Genomic DNA, 20,333 nt, shown 5'->3' with positions numbered 1-20,333 from the left:
CAGAGATCTGACTGCTGTGGCCTGTGTTAATTATTTACATTCTGCGCCGCAAGTAATCTCTTTCCTGGCTGAGCAGGTGCATTACAGCCCCCATAGACCTGTATGGGGGTTGTCTATCTTGATCTCCTGGTCGGTAAACAAACACCATAGATTTCTTAATTCGGAATGATCATTTACCAAAGAAGTGATTAAATAAAATGCCTCAGTCAGTTGCTGGAATTTGAAAAAAATTAAAATGGTTCTTATTTAATATAGCTGTGGAGTCCGGCCTGGGGCTAACCTTGAAGTAAATTGAATAAGTTTATTAGATTTTTAAACTTTTATTTAACTTTCAGCACACCATCTAAACCATCCTGAAACATGCATCAACCATCAGAACTGATTGAAATCACTAATGTAGAGCTAGGTAACAATGAACTGTTATTGTTTCATTATTAAATTAGGGTATATAGACATTTTAGGGTTAACTGCTTGTGTAGGTATGTGTATGGCTAGAGAGGGTTAGAGTCACAGGATATCGCAAAGTACAGCACAAGTTACAGATTTCACATACTGCTTACAGTCATACAGAGAAGGACCTTTATATTCTGTATGTAATGACAAAATGAATAGCAGTTATAGCACTTATCTCACTGGGCAAGCCTCCAGACTTCATGCATGGTTCAAGCTTCTACACAGCTTTGTTTGACTCTCTTCATGCACCACTGGTGCGCCAGTCCAAGGTTCAGCTTCACTTTACCCAGGCAACACCTCCAGCCAAACTACTGGCCCCATCTGGCCTGTCTTCAATTAGTACTTGTGTCCTTCCCAGGAAGCAGGCCTGGGAGGTGAGGAAATGACACCACACACATCCTATCCAGCCAGAGCCTGGAAGGCAAGAGAGCTTCCAGAAGATACTGCCAAATATTTATAACCTTTTCCAGCATACAGTGCCGACAACAAACCATCAAGTGGTTGGCCAGAGGGATTGTCACGTACCTTGCGGAGCTTGAGGGAGGTTTCTCTTGCAACTCTGGTCCTGAGACCCCTGGGTAATGGAACAGGGAACTCAGGGTACAGAGGGGCACAAGTGCCTGAAGACTGGTTATGGAATAGCAATCCTGAATCACCACTGTAGAGCAGCAGACAACGCAGGGGATGCATGTCTGGAAAGCAGATCAGGTAGTAGCAAGGTCAGGAGCAGGCCAAATAGGAATCAGGCAGCAATGTAGTACCAGGCAGCAGACAAATTCATAGTGGAGGGCAGGCCGAGGTCAAAACCAGGAGGACAGCGCAGTACAGGAACAGCAGGCAGAAGAGGTGCCAGGAACAATCCGAGGTCAAGGGTGCAGGAGAATAGAAAAAGGGTCAGGGTCAAATAACAGCAACACAGGAACAATATGCTGGATCTTGATAGCAGAAAGCTGACAATCATCCAGCCCTGAGCATCAGGTAGACGCAGTTTAAATAGCCCGTCTGGCGCCAGAATATGTAGTACACGCTGACGTGCGCATCCAGGCCTGACCCCATGAGTCAAACCGTGTACATGGGCAGATGCTCGCACAACACTACCAGCAGGAGCTCTTCGGCTGGCTTCTTGACAGGGATAAAAATGTTCATAATTCAGGTTATTGTATTTTTTCACACTATTGCCAGGAAAACTTTACATTTTTTGGCAAATGTGGAATTTGTCTGGACAAAATGTAAATAGGTAGAGGTGCTATGTAGTCCACAAAAGAGACTCGGGTAGGGCCTGATTACACTTCTGGATTCCAGTGCAGTGTTTTTGTCATTTACCACACTGCACATCCAAGCTGGTGAGACGGTTTTTCCTAGTTCAGCAATACGACCTCCTATGTTGCCTCTCGCTCTCCAATATGCTCACTGGATAATAAATCAGAACCACTATCTCTGTCCCTGGAAGTGGCATTCTGATATGCAATGTATTCTAATGCCTTGGTCCTCAACTGGTGGGTCGTGACCCAAAAGAGGGTCGCTGGGTGCCTTCCACTTTTCTCGGTAAGAGGCTCCTCGGCCTCGTATGAAAACGATGAACGCACTACACATGTTGGGTATTGCCACGCACGTTGGAGTGAGAGCAATTATTCTAGGGCCAGTATTTTGGGGTATCTCTAAACTGATTACCTGTGGGGGCTTTTAAGGTGTCGTCTATGGCGTAGTCTATGGACTTTTGGGGGTACTGAATTTTATCGCCATTTCATGGGCAATATTTAACCAGGGCATATTGGGTATCTATAACCTCATCTTTTATAAAAATGGGTATTTTATTGTGTTTTGGGGCATTTCAGTACATTTTCCACTAAATTTTGGGGTTTGATAAGGAGTTGCACTAATATCATGCAACATAAAAATTTGCAACTGCCCCCATTTTATTCTACATGGTCTTGGCTTTCAGAAAATATATAATTTCTGTGGGTTTTAAGTAATTTTCAGGCCTAAAATGTGGAATATAACATGGGTGCAAAAAAAAAGGCCAGTCATGAAGGGGTTAAAATATAAATTTCTATAAATTATTATGCACAAGAATCCTAAAATAATCAGAAAATTACAAGACATCAAAGTATTCGGTTCTGTGCGGACATCATCAGCTCCTGTTACAGCCAATAAATGGCCTCAGATATTCGGCACTTTATTGTACCCAACTAATTGAGCAATAACACCAAGACACCTCTAATGTGTTACTTAAGTCACGCTCACTTAATTCATGATATATGAACAAGGACATAAATTAGAAAACGCAAACTGAAGCCTGAAATAAGGATTTCACATTACAATATATTATCCACTTCATTCCATTACAGGTTCCATGAAATGGTCCTATATTCAAATATTTCAGATGCCTTGACTACTATTAATTGATCTGAAGTACTCTGCATTGATCAGCATTGCAGTGCTGCATAAACCTTTTTTTATGTATTTCTATTACAATTAATCTTTTCCAGCAACAAATTGGTGGTAGTTAGAGTAAATCAACCTGCATCCAGATAGATCCATGTAGACCTCTGATTCACCAGTTCTAGTAGTCACACATCAAGGCTCAGAATCAGATGTTTAAAGGCTTGCACCGGTCTATCTATATCTAGCAATTAAGAACAAGTGCTCATGGGAAGGGAATGTGACAGTAGTGCTGCAGGTGACTTTCTCATGCATTACTTAAATTTTAAAAGATATGACATGAGACGTTCCTTCTTCATATACATTTATCTCTATACTAACCTTAGAAATCTAAACCTCTATTAAAGATAATTACAGAGTGTATTCTTTTGATTACTCAGTGAAATACAGAGACTAAACCCTAAAGCAGACCTAGCATCAGATATATTTTTTCTGTTATGCTCATGCATGCTAAGTAACGTTTAAAAGAGAAATATGAGGTGAGTGAAAATCACTCATCCTCATAATTCGAGCCGACGTGTGACAAAGAAACCTTCACACTTCGGCTCAATAGATCGGGAAGTGAGTGAACACATACCGTCGCTCGCTCGCTCACTTCTCGATCATCTCCCTGCAGAGAGCAGTGACTGTCAGTCACGGCTCCCTGCAGGTATTCCCCCTCCCCGACCCGATCCTCCAGAGCTGACTAGAGGAACGGATGGGGGAGGTGCGGGTACAGCTGGCTCTGCCTCTAGATAGGTAATGTCGGGATCTGTCTCGGCTGCGGCAGTCTCAGTATACCGGGAGCTGTAGCTCGCTATATACTGAGCTTTGGGTCACAGGAGGACGCTAGTATATGTCCTCCTGTGACCCTTAAGAGAACTATGGGGAAAAACACTTATCACATAGTTCTCTTTTAAGTCTATTATTTATCAAAAAGATCAGACTACTACCCCTGACAGTGCCTTAATCTGCTTTCCTCTTCAGAAGCACAGTGCCTTCTTTGTTCAAGCATTATTCAAGCTCATTATACACATCTTAGGATCAGATGCTGACTTAAGGCTTGTTCTTACCGATTGCAGTGCGTTCCAGAGCGGTAGCTGTTGGAACACACAGCAATCGCTTACTAAATGTCCCCCTTCGTTCTGATGTGGGAGGGGGTGTGGCGGTTCATTGAAGTTAATGGCACCGCATACATCTTAGGATCAGATGCTGACTTAAGGCTTGTTCTTACCAATTGCAGTGTGTTCCAGAGCGGTAGCACAGCAATCGCTCAAAAAATTCCCCCCTTCGTTCTGGGGTGGGAGGGGGTGTGGTGGTTCATTGAAGTTAACGGCACCGCAGCCACGCCCCCCACCCGCAGTGCGATCTAATGCGTGGCAAAACATTGCATGTGTTCCGTTCCACTGCGAATGCAAAAAATGCTGCATGCTCTATTTTTTGCGTTCGCAGTGGACCGGAATGCAGGCAATGTTTTGACACACGTCCGAGTGCACTGCCGGGGGGGGGGGTCTGCGTTGCCATTGACTTAAATGCACCCCAACACCCACTGTCACCACAGAACAAAGAGGGATGTTCAGTGAGCAATTGCTGTGCGTTCCATCAGCTACCGCTCTGGAATGCACCGCAATTGGTGTGAACAAGCCCTTTGAGATGGCACAATCGTGTAAATCCTGGTGCTTGTGCAGTTCTTGGCTGTCTTAAAAAATATCTGATATAAACCAGCCCATTCTGCAGCCTCCCACCTTTTGACTGAGGAAATGCTTCCTCTTGCCTGCAGCAGACTGATGACATCATCTCAGCCTAGGCAAAGTCACTTGACTGAAGATCAAAGACTGATATTCAATTATAAAAGGTGGAGCTTTTTTGAAAAATGATACTCTTCCTGTATATTGTGATATGTCACAAATTCATACATGTGTAGACTTGTAAGTGGCAGGGGCATTTCGACTGCTGACTTGCTTCCTACTGATGTTGCAATAACAACATCAATCTCAACCTCAGAGCACAAAATAGGTGGTGTATATAGGAAATCAGAGACAGTGGGAGGCAGGGCATCCTAAATTCATAATTAAAACCTTTTATATAAAGTTTAGTTTATGCATATATACAGTATATATATATACATACACTGTATTTACCGCAACAGCTTCCTAATGGTACAAAAAACTTCCACATCTATTTTTAGGAGAGGAAATATTAGGGATTTGCACTCAGTAATCGGTGTGGAAGTGCTGAAGATATTTTACAAGCAGGCATTGCCTAATGATATGAGCTATTGGAGTGAAATTACTTATTGCAGGACACAACCTCTTTGCAACTAGGTCAGATTGATTGGAAGTGGTTTTGTTAAATGCTGCAGTATTTGGACAGCAGGAATGTTAAGCAGGGACCTTGAACTGTATCTGGGAGTTGATTAAATGTGGAAATGAATCATGAATAGCCAAAGTAGGTTGCAAATGAAAAGCCTGTCAAAAAACGAAACAAATGGATCAGAGGTCCTTCCCTTAAGGTTGTTTTGAAGCAACTCTCTTAAATATCATTACAATGCAGTGCTCCTAAATAGGACTACAGGAAATCAATTGGGGGTTGACCAGATAACTGGAAATGTAGTTTAGTAATGGAATTACTCTGCCACATTCTTAAATTAGGCTATGTCCCCATATGATTAATGGATGGTGCTGCACCTGAGCCTGAGGAGTAACCGTATGGCTGCCAGACAAATTTAATTGTGCAGTCAGTAGTAGTCAGTATTACAAGTATTCTTATAAAAGGACAGCAGGTCCAAAAATCAGTCTGAATGCCACTTATCCAAGTAACGTAGGTATTTAATTAATCTGGTTTTGTATCTTTGCATGGCTTTGAATACAAATGCTCATACTTTAGTAAATCAGTCAAACAGGACAATGTTTATTTTTCTATTTGTTGACACCACACCCTTTTATTTGTTGTGACACCACACCCTTTTTTATGAAAAATTGTTTTTTTATGAATAAACCCTCATTCACACAGAAATCGGCCCGCACGTACAGCTCCGCGTGCAGGGCCGTACCGAGCAGCTCCTGGGAAGGACAGGTGCTGCGTGTGATTAGTACACAGCCCCCGTCCTTCTCTATGGGACTGCGCGACCATACGCCCCTCTACGCTCACCCGTCCTGCCCATCCGTGCGGGTGAGCGTACTCGTACGCTGACAGGATGCATCCTGTCTGCGTCTGAGCCAGGAAACACGCACCCCTACGGACCTGCACTTGAGCGGAGCGTAGGGGCGTACGGCCGTGTAGTCCCATAGAGAAGGATGGGGGCTGCCTACTAATCACACGCAGCACCTGTCCTTCCCGGGAGCTGCTTGGTATGGCCCAGCACTCAGCACGGCCGATTCCTGTGTGAATGAGGGCTAAGGGCCTGTTCACACGACGTCCATTTTGTGTGCTGACCGGCTCCGTACGCTGCTGCACTCAAAATGCATCCCAATGTATCCCTATGTGTTTTATGGGCTACAGTTCTCACGTGCGCAGTCCGATCAGCTTGCGACAGAAAAAATACTGCATGTCACATTTTGTCAGGTCCGGAAACGGTCCGGATACGCAAACGCGTCAAAAACGCACTGCGCTGCAGCTAACATACTAACAGCCCCACTCCAGCAAAAAAAAAATGTGTTTTTTTTTGCTGGAATGCATCAAAAACGCAGCCAAAACTCGGCCAAAAACACACTGCATCAGCAGCTCCACGTCTGCTGATCAGGACCTGATCTCATGTGAACAGGCTCTTAAAGTGATATAATGCAGTTCTCTGATCTGCGGAAAAAAAGGACATTGTGAACATTTCAGTGCAGTGTTGCTCTAGCAATGCAATGCTGGACTATGTTAACAAAAATTAGGCTCCATGGTCTTTTCACACTGAGCTTCTACTTTCCATATGATAAGATCACAAGGTATGCTGAACAGTAGGGAACATTTTCACTAGCATTTCGTAAATTGTCATACTTGCTGGAAGAAGCATGTTTTTTTTAATCTCAGCCAAAGTTTATACTTGTACCGATTCTTTTCATGCCAGTGCTTTTTTTTTTTTTTTAAAGCACATTTAAAGTATGCGCAGTAGAGATCTATGGTGGTGAGAAAAGGAGAAACTCAGTGCAAATGACTGTGCACAGCCGGGGGTGTGCACGTCGGACAGACACCGTGAGACACAGAAGACAAAGCAGTCAGCTCTGGATCAGAGACCATCAACATATTTTTACATTTTATTTTGTTTGTGGATATAGTGAAAATCCTAAATGTTGACTTTTTCACCAGAAAAGGAAAAAAGGGAAAATCTTCAAAATAGGGACATCTATTCCAGTTACAACTGTCCAATAGGAGATTTCCCCACTTTGGAGAGATTTCCTCTTGACTCCTGGCCTAAACATGAAAGAAAATCCTCCACAAGTGGGACACAGATAGCAAACAAAAGCTATCAGTCTTAACTATTCAAATTGATTCAAAATGAAAAACGTTGTGGCTTTAGAGCTAATATAAATCAGAAGATGTGTGATAAGACATGGTGAGGCTTCTAGTTCTGACAAGGCCGCTGCAGAAGCCTACAAGAAAGACTTTGCGGAATTCATGAAGGCAGAAGGATACGCCGCTCAACAAGTGTTCAACTGCGATGAAACAGGGCTCTTTTGGAAGATGCTGCCGAACAGAACCTATATCTCGCAGGAGGAAAAGGCACTGCCGGGGCTCAAGCCCATGAAGGACAGATCGACCCTTTTGCTGTGTGTGAACGCAAGCGCCGATCTGCAGATTAAGCCACTACTGGTGTATTATTCCCAGATCCCTCGTGCATTCAAGGAACAGAATGTGAACAAGGCCAGACTGCCTGTCATGTGGAGGGCCAATGCGAAAGCTTGGGTCACAAGGCAATTGTTCATGGAATGTCTGCATGAGGTGTTTTCTGTCAACCAACTGCCTGAATGGTGCCTTCTTCTGATGGACAATGCCCCGGCACACCCTCCAGCCTTGGTGGATGATATGGAGGCTGAGTATGACTTCATAAAGGTCAGGTTCCTCCCCCCAACAGGACACCTCTTCTGCAGCCCATGGACCAGCAAGTGATCTGCAACTTCAAGAAGGTGTACACAAAGGCGCTCTTCACCAGGTGTTTTAATGTCACTGAAAAACATCCTTGACTCTGGAAAAGTTCTGGAAGAAACTTTTTAATATCCTCCACTTCATATACCTCATTGACAAAGCCTGGGAAGATGTCACGTACCGGACCTTAAACCCAGCCTGGAGGAAACTGTGGCCAGAATGTGACACTGAACGTGACATGGAAGAGTCTGATGCACAGGTAGTGGAGGAGATTGTGTCCATGGCAAGGCTATGGGTCTGGACGTCGATGGTGCAGACAGAAGCTTGTTGAGGACCATAAGGAGGAGCTCACGACGCAAGAACTTGCTGAACTCCAGGGGGAGCATCAGAAGGCGCTTGTTGAGGAGCATGCCACTGAGGAAGAGGAAGACAGGGAGGAGGTTAGCAGTGATGTGATAAAATCCATTATGGAAAATGGAATGAGTGTCAGGATTTCTTTGAGAAGCACCACCCCAACATAACTGTGACCAACAGAGTCTTGAATCTGATGAACGACAACATGGTCTCTCATTTCCAGAGGGTTATGTAGCACAGGAAAAAACAAGTGACAGACAGATTTTTCGCCAAAATTGACCCTGCAGCTAAAAGACAAATAAGAGAGGAAACCCCTGCAGGAGATCAATAACTTCCTCCGCACCCACCTTCCTGTCCTCCACACCAGAAGTCGCCCTAAGAAAGGTTAGTGTTCACTCTCTTCATACTATACTGTACTAGGTTTCATATTTTTGTGGTTAAATTTTTTTCTTCATATGGTTCAGAATGGATTAACCATATTTACATTGAACCTTACGGGGAAATTTTATTCTGTTCGCGATTAAAATCGGTTTGCGACCACGTTCGTATGAGTCAGAGCGGATTAACCTTATTTACATTGAACCTTATGGGGAAATGTGAATCGGTTTGCAACAAGAATCGTGGAACCAATTAAGTTCGTAAACCGAGGTACCAATGTAGTACTGCTTGTGTTAATTCTAGCTACGTATATTTATATTTGCTTATACATATCTACCTATGTTGCTCACTGATCGAAAACAAAGGAATGTTTTCTATCATGGTAACAAATTTGTGTGCAATAAACCTCCTTCAGTAGGATCTGTCACAAATTTTGCTTATACACTGAGTAGCCAGATTATTATGACCACCCTATCAGTACTTCATTGGGCCACGAGATAACTCCACGAGATGACTTCGTTGGGCCGCCTCGCTAGCCCACGAGATGTTGAAAGGTGATGCGAGGAATCTGACACTGCACTGTTGCCCTTCTGTTGTCTTGTACCAGTCTTGCCACTCTCCATTCTGCCCTAACATTGACTAGTCGCTGACGGCCACACTTCGCACGTTCAGACCCAGATTTTCGGCTAACAGTCCAGTCTTTAAACACTTTAACAATTGAACATTTAACAAATTCTGCTGTTTTGCTGATACTCGCTCCATGGCTCGCGCCAACAATCATCCCACGTTCAAAGGCTGTTAAATCGCGTTGTTTACCCATATCTTCAGAAAAAAATCACTTCTACTGTCGTGGTAAACAACCTGCTTCCCTATTTATAATGGTCTGGCCCTCTAGCAACTTCAGCACAAAATTATAGCTAATTATAGCTAATTTGCCTACAAACGTCAGGTGGTCATAATAAACTGGCCACTCAGTGTATTTTTTTACTGGTTTTATAGCCACCAATTAAATATTTCAACAGAGCCTCTGTTTTATTTTACATTTTTGTAAACTGCTGTCTGCAACTCTGATGGGAAAATTCCCCTCACTTCACATATAGTCATTTGGACTTCTTCACTTTATCCAAAAACTTTTTTAGATGGAATCCTGCTTAATCTTTAAGGAAAAACTGTTATTTGGGGCAAATTTACTTTAGTTGTTTTGTAAATGTATACATTTAAAAAAAGTTCATGTTTTTTTTATATTACTAAGATATTGCTGAAATAAATGTTTTTTTGTATATCAAATTCCATTAAAGTGATTTCAAGTTTAGCTAAGACTTATCAGGTTATTACTACTTAAAATGCCTAACTCAATTTAAGATTCCCATATGACTTTAACGTCTCATTTTTCAGAAGACATTTCTCCAGTGTCCTAAGGTTTACTGTCTTAGCTCATACTTAAGTAATAGGGTTTAAATGAGAATTGGTTTACCTTGGTAATGGTGTTAGCGTAGCTGAAACCCATTATTCCATTCAACAAAATAATAGTATTTTGGGTGGATGAGCATAAGCTTAATGTGTTTGGATCAAGGTGGAGAACATAAGTGATGCCTTCTGCCAAACATGACAGAGAAATGTAAACGTTTGGGGCTGCCTTGGTCTTAATGTTAATAAATAATTCATATAATATATTAATTAATCAAAATTAATATTATTAATAAATATTATCACTGTATTTCTCAGCTGTAGCTCGCGGTATACTGAGCTTAGGGTAACGGGAGGACGCTAGTTTGTGTCCTCCCGTTACCCTAAGGAGAACTGTGGGGAAAAACACTGACCCCATAGTTCTCCTTTAAGTATAATTTGATTACTTTAAAGGCTCAACAGAACAGCTATATGAAATAAAATTGTTGTGACATTGTTAACACATTCACTATATGTTTCTGATGTAATGCCACCTCGGAGGCTAAAAGTTACAGTTGTTATGAAAACCATGAAAATGTCTGGAACAAGAGAAAAAGATATATACATACAAACTTTAGTCCTGACCATAATAATAATAATAAAAATTAAAAAAAGAAGAGCAAAATCACTATACTGTACATTCCTTTTAGGAGACAATTAACTTGTCCACCTGTCATTGGCTTACTGACAGTAAATTAAAGGAGAACTATGGGGTCAGGGGTTTTCCCCATAGTTCTCCTTAGGGTAACGGGAGGACACAAACTAGCGTCCTCCCGTCACCCTAAGCTCAGTATACCGCGAGCTACAGCTCGCGGTATACTGAGACGGCGCAGCCGGAGCGGATCCCGACATCGAAGTTGAGATCCGCCCAGCTGCGTGAGTGACACCTGGCTCTGCCTATCTAGAGGCAGAGCCAGCTGTACCCGCCCCCTCCCCCGTCCGTTCCGCCATTCAGCGCTAGCGGATCGGAGCGGGGAGGGGGGAATCCATCCCCTCCCCTGTCACGGCAGAGAGCCGTGACAGGTTCGAGAAGTGAGCGAACACCGGCATGTGTTCGCTCACCTCCCGATCTACTGAGCCTACCTGTGACAGTTTCATTGTCACAGGTCGGCTAGAACTATGAGGTGAGTGAAAAGCACTCACCTCATAGTTCTCCTTTAATAAAAACACTATACTGAAGCGTATTGGTAGCATTTTAGCTTTTTTGATGTTTAACTTAATGTGACTTGACCATAGACAAATACATTAGGTTTAGCATTTGCTTATGTCTGTGCTGAAAAGCTGTGCTTGTCATTTTTCTGTTCAGCTAGTCTGTGAATTACCAAAAATGTCAACACTGCAGAGTCAGACAATAGACATAGTAGCAATAGAATAAAAATCTGATCTGGCAATAGAGTTCAGGTATTTTTCAATGTACATGATTTCCAAAGAATTAAAAATAATGTCATTCTCATTGTGATCCTTCCTTCCTAGCCATGGAATATTTGGTTTGCTAAGCTTCTGTGGGATCTCTCCGGTCTCTAACTACAGAAATCTCTAAAGTCACCAGTCATTAGTGAAAGTCTTTCACTGCTGACCTCCTCCTGATATTTCTTATTTTTGCTTGGCTCTAACTGACCCACTGCCAGACTACTGTGCTTGACCCATAATAGGTGCAGATCAAATTCAGAGTTATTAGTAAAAAACCTATTATTATAGTAAAGTTTATTAAAACAAGTTTCATCTGTCCCTCCAGCGGTGCGGCGGCTCTCCGATCCAGCGCTGAGTTCTGATCCAGTGGTGTCTGCATGCGGGTGCACGTGTCCATAGACTTACCTTGCGTCTCTGCTTGTCTCCTGGCCGAGAACCCGATCTGCACATGTGCCTGCCCCAAGATCCTTTGCGGCCGCACGAGCAGTCCCGGATTCTCGGCTCGTGAGTGCGCAGCGATAATGAGGTAAGTTTAAACTGCTGTTAAAGCGTTTTTGTTTTAAAAAAAAAACTTTTTGCCTATATCTACTGCTTGCTAGCAGTAGTTATAGGCAAAAAAACGGAGGCTTTAGAACCACGTTAAAGCAGTTTCAAACCCCATGTGCAGTGCCTGATCCTGGCTCCCAGGTTGATCTAGCAGCTGGGGCTCGCCCCGTGTGGAGGAATCTATAATCCTGATGTTGTTTTTGTATGGTATGTCACAATATGGATATGACACCATTTATTTTTTAGTACCAATATGGATTTTTTTGCTGTGGATGCGTACTTATTCTGTTATGTTACCTTATCCATGGATACTATAGATCACCTCTACCTCTTCCGGGAGAAGCGCGAGGAAAGCACGAAACGCATTGAAGTCCAAGCCACCAAAGTCTTTGGATATAACTTTCTGGGACACACTATTCTGTAATGTGTATATATATATATATATATATGGCCAATTTCTTGTATGGTTTATAACCAATACATGGGTGGTGTTTGGAGGTGATGCATCATTAGGGGTTTGAGAAAGACACAATCAGAAGTTGGTCAAGCAATATTCAATGTTTTTATGTCTTTGTAATATGTGTGCAATACAATTTTATCTATTTATGTGAATAAATTTGATTGGCTTTAAAATATAAGTTTCCACGTTTAACTGCATCTTTGAAGCCCCGTATAAATGTGATTTGTTTTTGGGTTTGAGATTGAGGGGTGTGGTGCCTATTTACCCAGAGGGATTATATGCAACCTTTTGTTTTCGTTTATGTTCAAGCTTTATTGAACATGTGGTGAAGGCACTCCACTTGGTCCTTTATTCAGACACATTTCACCCCCTAAGCATCCAGTAAGGAGTGAAATGCATAATTGGGAACGACAGAGTGAAGTCCTTGCTGCTTGTTCAATAAAGCTTGAACCTATGCAGCTGGGATGCGCTGTGTGGCGTTACATTATTGCACCATAGTGTGGAGGAAATGAAGCCTGGAGTAGGGGGCGTCTTTGGATTGTATGGAGCTGATGTTGAATACTCAAGTATTTTTAGTGTATACTTTTACTGTACAACTACAGGAGCATGTAATCATTAATTTTCTTATAACAATCACGTTCTTATCTTTGCTCCTTTTTGGTAGGCTAAATATACAGTTGGAAGCACTTCCCTAAATTTGTTCAATAAGCGCAAAAAAGTTCAATTTGATAATGTCAGAAATCTTGTGAGCTGGCAATATCTGCTTATGCTGGCTGTTATCAGTTAGCATTGTTCCCAGCAATCTTTGTGGCCTTCAGAACACCTTCTGTCTAAATTATGACAAGAGGGGAAGATGCTCTAGAAGTCTTAAAACAGTTTCTATCTTAGGGTGACACGCTAGAACCGGAAGTGTGTTACTGGTGCAATCACCAGGTAAAAATAAGTATAAAAAAACAACAAAAACAAACAAATGCAGCCTTCCCAACTAAGAATGTGTATACAGTAACATATCAAATTTGTGATCTTGAGTTTATATACACTTCAAGATTTTCTACAAGGCAAAACCATTTTAAAGCCCTATTTTGCTTCTGAAGTGATTACTGGTCCAATGCATAGTTATTATTGAGTTGTCTCCTCTTATTTCCTCTAAGCACAATACTTGTCTACTGCTTATGCTTCAGCATCAGGTGTCCTGAGAAGACAAAATAATATAAAACCCTTTAGGCAGGGTTCACACCTAGGCAGCATCGTTTTTGCGCTTTTCTACGTGCAGGTTCAACGTGCGGTTATTTGCGCGTTTGACACATTTTTACGCTGGTAAAGGCGCACATTTTGACTGGCAGCTTAAGAAACATTGCGGTCAATGGACATACACACATACAAACACACACGAAAATGTGCAACATGCTGCTGGTGTGGGTTTCTATTAAAGTCTACGGGGGGGGGTTAACCGCCCAAAGAAGCTCATGTACCTTTTCGGGCGTTTCACGTTTTCCCGCTCGTATTTTGCTGCTCAGGTGTGAAAAGGGGTCGGCTCAGTAGATCGGGAGGTGAGCGAACACATACCGGCGTTCGCTCCCCTCTCGATCCTGTCACGGCTCTCTGCCGTGACAGGGGAGGGGCTGGATTCCCCCCTCCCCGCTCCGATCCGCCAGCGCTGACTGGCGGAACGGACGGGGGAGGGGGCGGGTACAGCTGGCTCTGCCTCTAGATAGGCAGAGCCAGCTGTCAGTTACGCAGCTGTGCGGATCCCGGCACAATTGTCGGGATCCGCTTCAGCTGCGGCGTCTCAGTATACCAGCTTAGGGTGACGGGAGGACGCTAGTTTGTGTCCTCACATTACCCTAAGGAGAAGTATGGGGAAAAGACTTAACCCCATAGTTCTCCTTTAAAAATTGGAAGGTTGCAAAGAAATTGTGTCACAAAATTGTACCCTGAGTGTATGTTTTATTTATGTTAGTGAGAAAATAAAAGGTCAGACCTGCAGAGGAGAGCGCATTGCCTTCTGGCATACAGCAGCAGTAAGCGACACCTGCTGGGATTTCCACAGCGTCACACATTGGAGGTAAACTTGTTTTAAAGATACCTCTCGACTGAGCTCTGAAAGAATAATCATTAATAATGATCTGGCTGAAGATACCAAATGATCTGATCAGAGATGAAAGATGTATAAAGATCAAAGGCCTAAAATGTGAATTTAAAGAATTAGTGAATATAGTTTATCTGTGCAAAGCTTCCTGGTCCCTTATGATAATAATAAAAACATGATTTGATCACCAGCAGATTAACAAACTCTATTGCAGTACAATGAATGGACTAACACTTACCCATCCAACAATCCTCTCATTCTCAAGAATTCAACAGATATCCTTGCAGACCCTTATCTGTGTGTGTCTGTAGAAACAGAGACAAACCCTTCCAAGGTACTTCCGCAAAGGAAGTGCGTAGCTGAAGAGCCTGCCTTCTGTAATTGTATGGTTAGTCCTAGTATTCCTGTAAATATGCAGGACCCTTGGCAAGTATGACAGTAAAGATAAAAACCCATGAACCTGTGAAATCATATATTTTATTTTTTTCATGCTTTTAATCTTATTTTTCTACGCTACCACAGGCCCTTTGAGACTTTTACAAAATATTCAAGTTTTGTTTCTTGCTAAGGCAGGAGAACAGAGAGCAATTATGAGTATGATTTAATGGCTATGGTATATGTTAACATACTTTGTACACTTGTGTTGTGATGATGAGGATAACATTCTACACAGAGAACTAATCAGGGAAACATTAATTTTAAAATGAAAACTGGCTTATATTGTATCCAGTGTAATGAATACAATAGTTATATAAGTTCTTATGAGAAAAAGCTTAGCAAAGGAGCAGATGCCGGTCCTGCTGATGGGTTAAAGACCTTCTATGGCCCTGTCCAGCTCTCTTAGAGTAACTGCCTGTGTCCTGGAATCTCCTCCATGCTCTTGAGACTGTGCTGGGAGACATAGCAAACACTCTGGCAATGGCACATATTGATGTGCCATCCTGGAGGAGTTGGCATGCCTGCACAACCTCTATAGGATCCAGGTATCGCCTCATGCTACCAGTAGTGACACTGACTCTAGCCAAATGCAAAACTAGTGAAAAACAGTCAGAAAAGATGATTAGGGGAAAAAATGTCAGTGGCCTCCATCTGTAAAAACATTCCTGTTTTGGAGGTCATCTCATTGTTGCCCATCTAGTGCACCTGTTGTTAATTTCATTAACACCAAAGCAGCTGAAACTGATTAACAACCCCTTCTGCTACTTAACCGACCTGATCAATACCCCATGAGCTTAATTGACTTGATGCTATACTCTGATTAAAAAGTGTTCCTTTAATTTTTTTGAGCTGTGTACATTAAAGTGTTATTAAACCCTACATTTTTTAAAAGACACTTATCTTGTATGCTGCTGCTTCTTTATAAGCTTTCCTTTCTTCTTGATTGAGGTGGTCCAAAAATCACTTCCTCTGGCTTCCACTTCTCTTTCTCAGGTGGCTTTGTTTCTATTCAGGGTGCTATGGAGCCACCCTTGAATGTGTGCTCCTGGCTGGGACTAGAGCAGTGTCTCCCACTGCACTTATTTAATACAAACATCCATAGCCTCGTAAGGCAAGGTTCTCTATTGCTCCTCTGTCCAGCAGGCTTACAGACTGACAGCAGCTGGAGACTGCACTATCCTCTGGTAAACTCTTCCATAGGTCGTACTTTGTGCATCCACTTCCTTACTGGATGTTCTAAAAAGCAGCGATGAGAAAGCAATGGCCAGCAGTATTTAAAGTTCTAAACCACAAGTGCTTGGGCAAACCTTTTTACATATACTTTAATGGGGAGTGTTTTTGTTGTTGAGCTGCATTTGTTAAACAAAAAAAAAAGCTGATAGTTTAATGCTACTTTTGGCTAACACCTTTGAGTCCTCAAAGAACTTAGCTGGGTTATAGCCATTGCTACAAATTTTTAGGAAATCTTAATTACTGGAATTGTACCAACCGATTGGCAAAAAAACAAATGTGGTACCGATATTCAAAAACGAGTCAAGATGTACACCAGGTAACTACAGACCAGTAAGACTAACATCAATAGTATGTGAGGTATTGGACAAAATAGTAGGGACTATATTCAAGAATTTGCCTGCAAAATTTGTATAATTAAACAAAACCAGCATGGACTTATGAAGGACTGTTCTCATCAGACCAACCTATTACCATTCTTTGAGGAAGTCAGCAGTAAATTAGATGGGGAGGGCCAGTGGACATAGATTATTTAGATTCTGCAAGAGTGACATGGAGGTCTTGTAGCCCATGCGAGGACACAGGCTGGTTGGACAACATGAAGCAGGGAAAGGGCAGAGAGCAGAACTTTGGCTTTTATCTCCTCGAAACCACGTCTCTTAAGGCATCAGAGATGCTTTCTGACAGGTAGCCACATGGTCAACAGAAGTTCCCCCATTGTGAAAAGTGGGGGTGTTCCTTCATGCTGAAGAGGACTTGTCTGTAGGTATGGGAGATTTAGGCATCCAGGATTTGGGATTGGACTGAGCTCTGGGGATGGGTTTGGCCTTAAAGCTTAAAGTAACAGAACAACAAGAAACTCTTTTTGGCCTTGGAGTTTAAGGGCAATTGAGTACTTCTAACTCAGTGACTTCCTTTAGGATTGTATCCAAATAAAAACACAAAAAAAAGCAGTTTACTTTTAAAAGGCATGCACAGCAAGCGTGATTTACATTGCTGTTCCACAGACAAACATTTCAGCCAAAGTGTTCTCTGCATTTTCATGGACTGGAGTCTCATTTAAAAATAAGACGGACGATGTCGACTAAATCGCCTAAGGGTATGTAAGGATATTAGCTGGATCCTTTGAAATAAGTTTAGTCCACCCCCCCTAAGGTTTGACAGACTGACATCAAGGCTATGTCAGGTTACAAAGATGGACCGGTTAGTGAAAACTATGGTTTGGAAAGGATTTTTGTTTGTCAAAAGGATTATTAAACATTGGTGCATCCCCAACAGGTATGGTCAGTGTTTTCATTAGGGTGGGAAAAGGCCACATCCACAGTGGGATTGGCCCAGTTTTTCATAAAGGCCTCTTTAAATGGGTACTGGTCAGTAAAACTGGAGCTTTTGAATGTTTGTACTAAACACCTTCAAGCAAGGAGTGTACTATAAAGGTTTCAATAGTCTTAGGGCCTCTCTTTGATCAAAGACTCTTAAGAGCACCAATAGAAGCTACAAGCTGCTCTATTTATAAGGTGGCATGCACTGCATTAATAAATGAAGGGGCGAAGCCACACCGAATGGAGCTAAGGAAGACCCCAAAGAGCGTATTGACGAATCCAGGCCTCCTGTGACATGCTGCACTGCTTAAAAGACACAACCTAATTGGAAACAATAAGGTAAAAACCATTGACAACTACAAACCAGTTTCTGGAAGGAGAAGCTAAAACAGGTGGGGGAAACTAGGTGACTGTAGGCAACAGCAAATACTAACTAAAGTGAAACCGGGTGTCTCTTGCAAATTGAAGTAATGGCTGGAAGATGTTTCCTCACACTGAAAAGGCAGGAACAGTGCAGAGTGCATGTGCTTGACACTGCAGCTAGTAATGCAGTTCTTAACTCACCAGTGTGCTAACCTTTTCCATGGAAACCAACAAAAAAAGGGGGATATTGATGGTGCTCAATAGTTCCAATTAGTTGCTCCTGATGCTCTCTCCACACGGCGTACTTGTTAAAGAGGTAAACTTTTCTCAATAGAGAAAATACATCCATCCTCCTAGCATGCTAGCAAAAAACTGAAGCACGCTGAGAGCAGGAGGGGTTATACCTGGATGGCCAGTGACTTTTGTGTTTGCCAGTGTCCAATTTCTCCTGTAGGTGGCAGTATAAACAATTGTCCCTGAATAACTGAATTCTGTGTCTCTTCATAAACGAGAAAGAAAAATAACATTTTGTACTTCCATGTTGTGTAAATAGTATGCCAACTAGCCTAATTAAATTAATTTTAATTACAGAAAAAAAAAAACTACAAAATGTTGAAAACTCCAAGGAGTATCTTGGTTAATATTTTTACAGACAGCTAAATGATGGTTAACATTGCAGCCATGTAAAAATAAATATATCATCATGTCCTCTTCAGCAACTGTCATGATAATGTGCATGCATGGAACTATGCTCTCCAATACTGTGGATTCCTGGGTATGGGGGCCTTGCCATCCTGTTTGTTATCCTAGCTATGTGTGGGTTGTTTGTATGTTTTGTTAAAAAATGTACAAAGTTTGGGGAAAAAAAACCTCAGAGATATAAGCCTCTATTTCGTACTGCTGTGGACCACCCTTAGCCATGGTTACAGCTTTCAGTCCAATAGCAACTTCCTAAAGCTCCAGTAGCATTACACAGTTTATACTTATTAAGCAGACAATCAGTGTATTGTGCAACTGGCCATAGTTGATGGGTAGATGTTGCACTGTGGATGTTGTGGTTACATCACAAATGCAGTATTGCCATACCTTGAATTAATAATTAAGTTGCAGGTAAAACCAGGGTTCGCAGACACAGATTGCCTTTTCTAGTTACTGATACTTCTGTGCTGATGTTCCTTCGCTTACCAATAGCAGTTTGTCAGTTTTAGACAAAGAAAAATTTTTTGCACAGTAATTTGTTGCTGGTCTGCAGACAGTCAAGAGTGACATGTGTTGGTATTTTGAAATTGTGATTGTCACAATTGTGATTTAGGGCCCACCATTATTGTGATTTACCACACAGCCCTAGTGTGAACGAGCCCTTAAACTTTAATTTGATCAGCAATTTCTTATGGCTTGAGCCACCTTGTCTCTAAATTAATGAAACATGGTCTTAACATGGTGCAAAACTCTCCTACTTGCACAAACCATTATGCACGTTTCTAGAAAATCCTTGATACTCTGTCCAAATGTAAAGCAATTATAGAACTGAATTGTTGTTGCAGGTTTTATTATGCAGTGCCATATTTGTAAATGAAAAGCATTTGATGAAATTGTTTAGCAAAATTGGACAGCCTTGGGCACACGGATGCTGCCCCACCTGTCTGAGTTGGTCTGAAATTAACCACACATTACATGAAATTATTCACAGGAATTCTGCTATCCTGGATTTCCTAAACTACTTCACACTTGGTGTGCCTACTACTTCTACACTATATCAAATAGAGCAGTGGTATATATTAGGGATGCCACGATACCGGTATTTTGGTACCGATAATCTTTTTCCGGTACTCGCTGATACCAATTACCGAGTAACGGAAGTCCCATTCAGGAAGCCAGGTGGCGTGTAATGACTCGCCACCCGGCTTCCCGATCAACAAAAAAGTCTGTACCCTCTCCCCTTGGTATGTCAAGCCCGTCACCTCTCCAGCCAGAACGCGGCCTTCCTCCGGTACCCAGCCGGAGCCATCTGGCCAGCCAATCAGGAAGCCCGGCGCCGTGTGAGACGCGACGTCCTGCCTTCTGATTGGCCGGGAGGCCAGCTCCATGCTCCCTCGTCATGAGATTACAAGGGCGCATGAAGCCAGCTTCCCGGCCAATCAGAATGCCGGGCGCTGCGTCAGTACACGGCGCCCGGTTTCCTGATTGGCCGGGAAGCCAGCTCCATGCTCTCTTATCACTAGTGACGAGAGAGCTGATATAGGAAGTATCGGGCTAGGCATTGGAGCATTTGGGCGAGTACGAGTACTCGCCCAAATACTCGGTATCGGCACCGATACTAGTATCCCTAGTATATATATATATATATAAACAA

Source organism: Nanorana parkeri, unplaced genomic scaffold (assembly GCF_000935625.1).
Source record: "Nanorana parkeri isolate BGI_ZX_2015 unplaced genomic scaffold, ASM93562v1 scaffold338, whole genome shotgun sequence".
NCBI lineage: Eukaryota > Metazoa > Chordata > Amphibia > Anura > Dicroglossidae > Nanorana > Nanorana parkeri.
The sequence above is the reverse complement of the archived record's forward strand: the minus strand, read 5'-3'. Positions refer to the sequence as shown.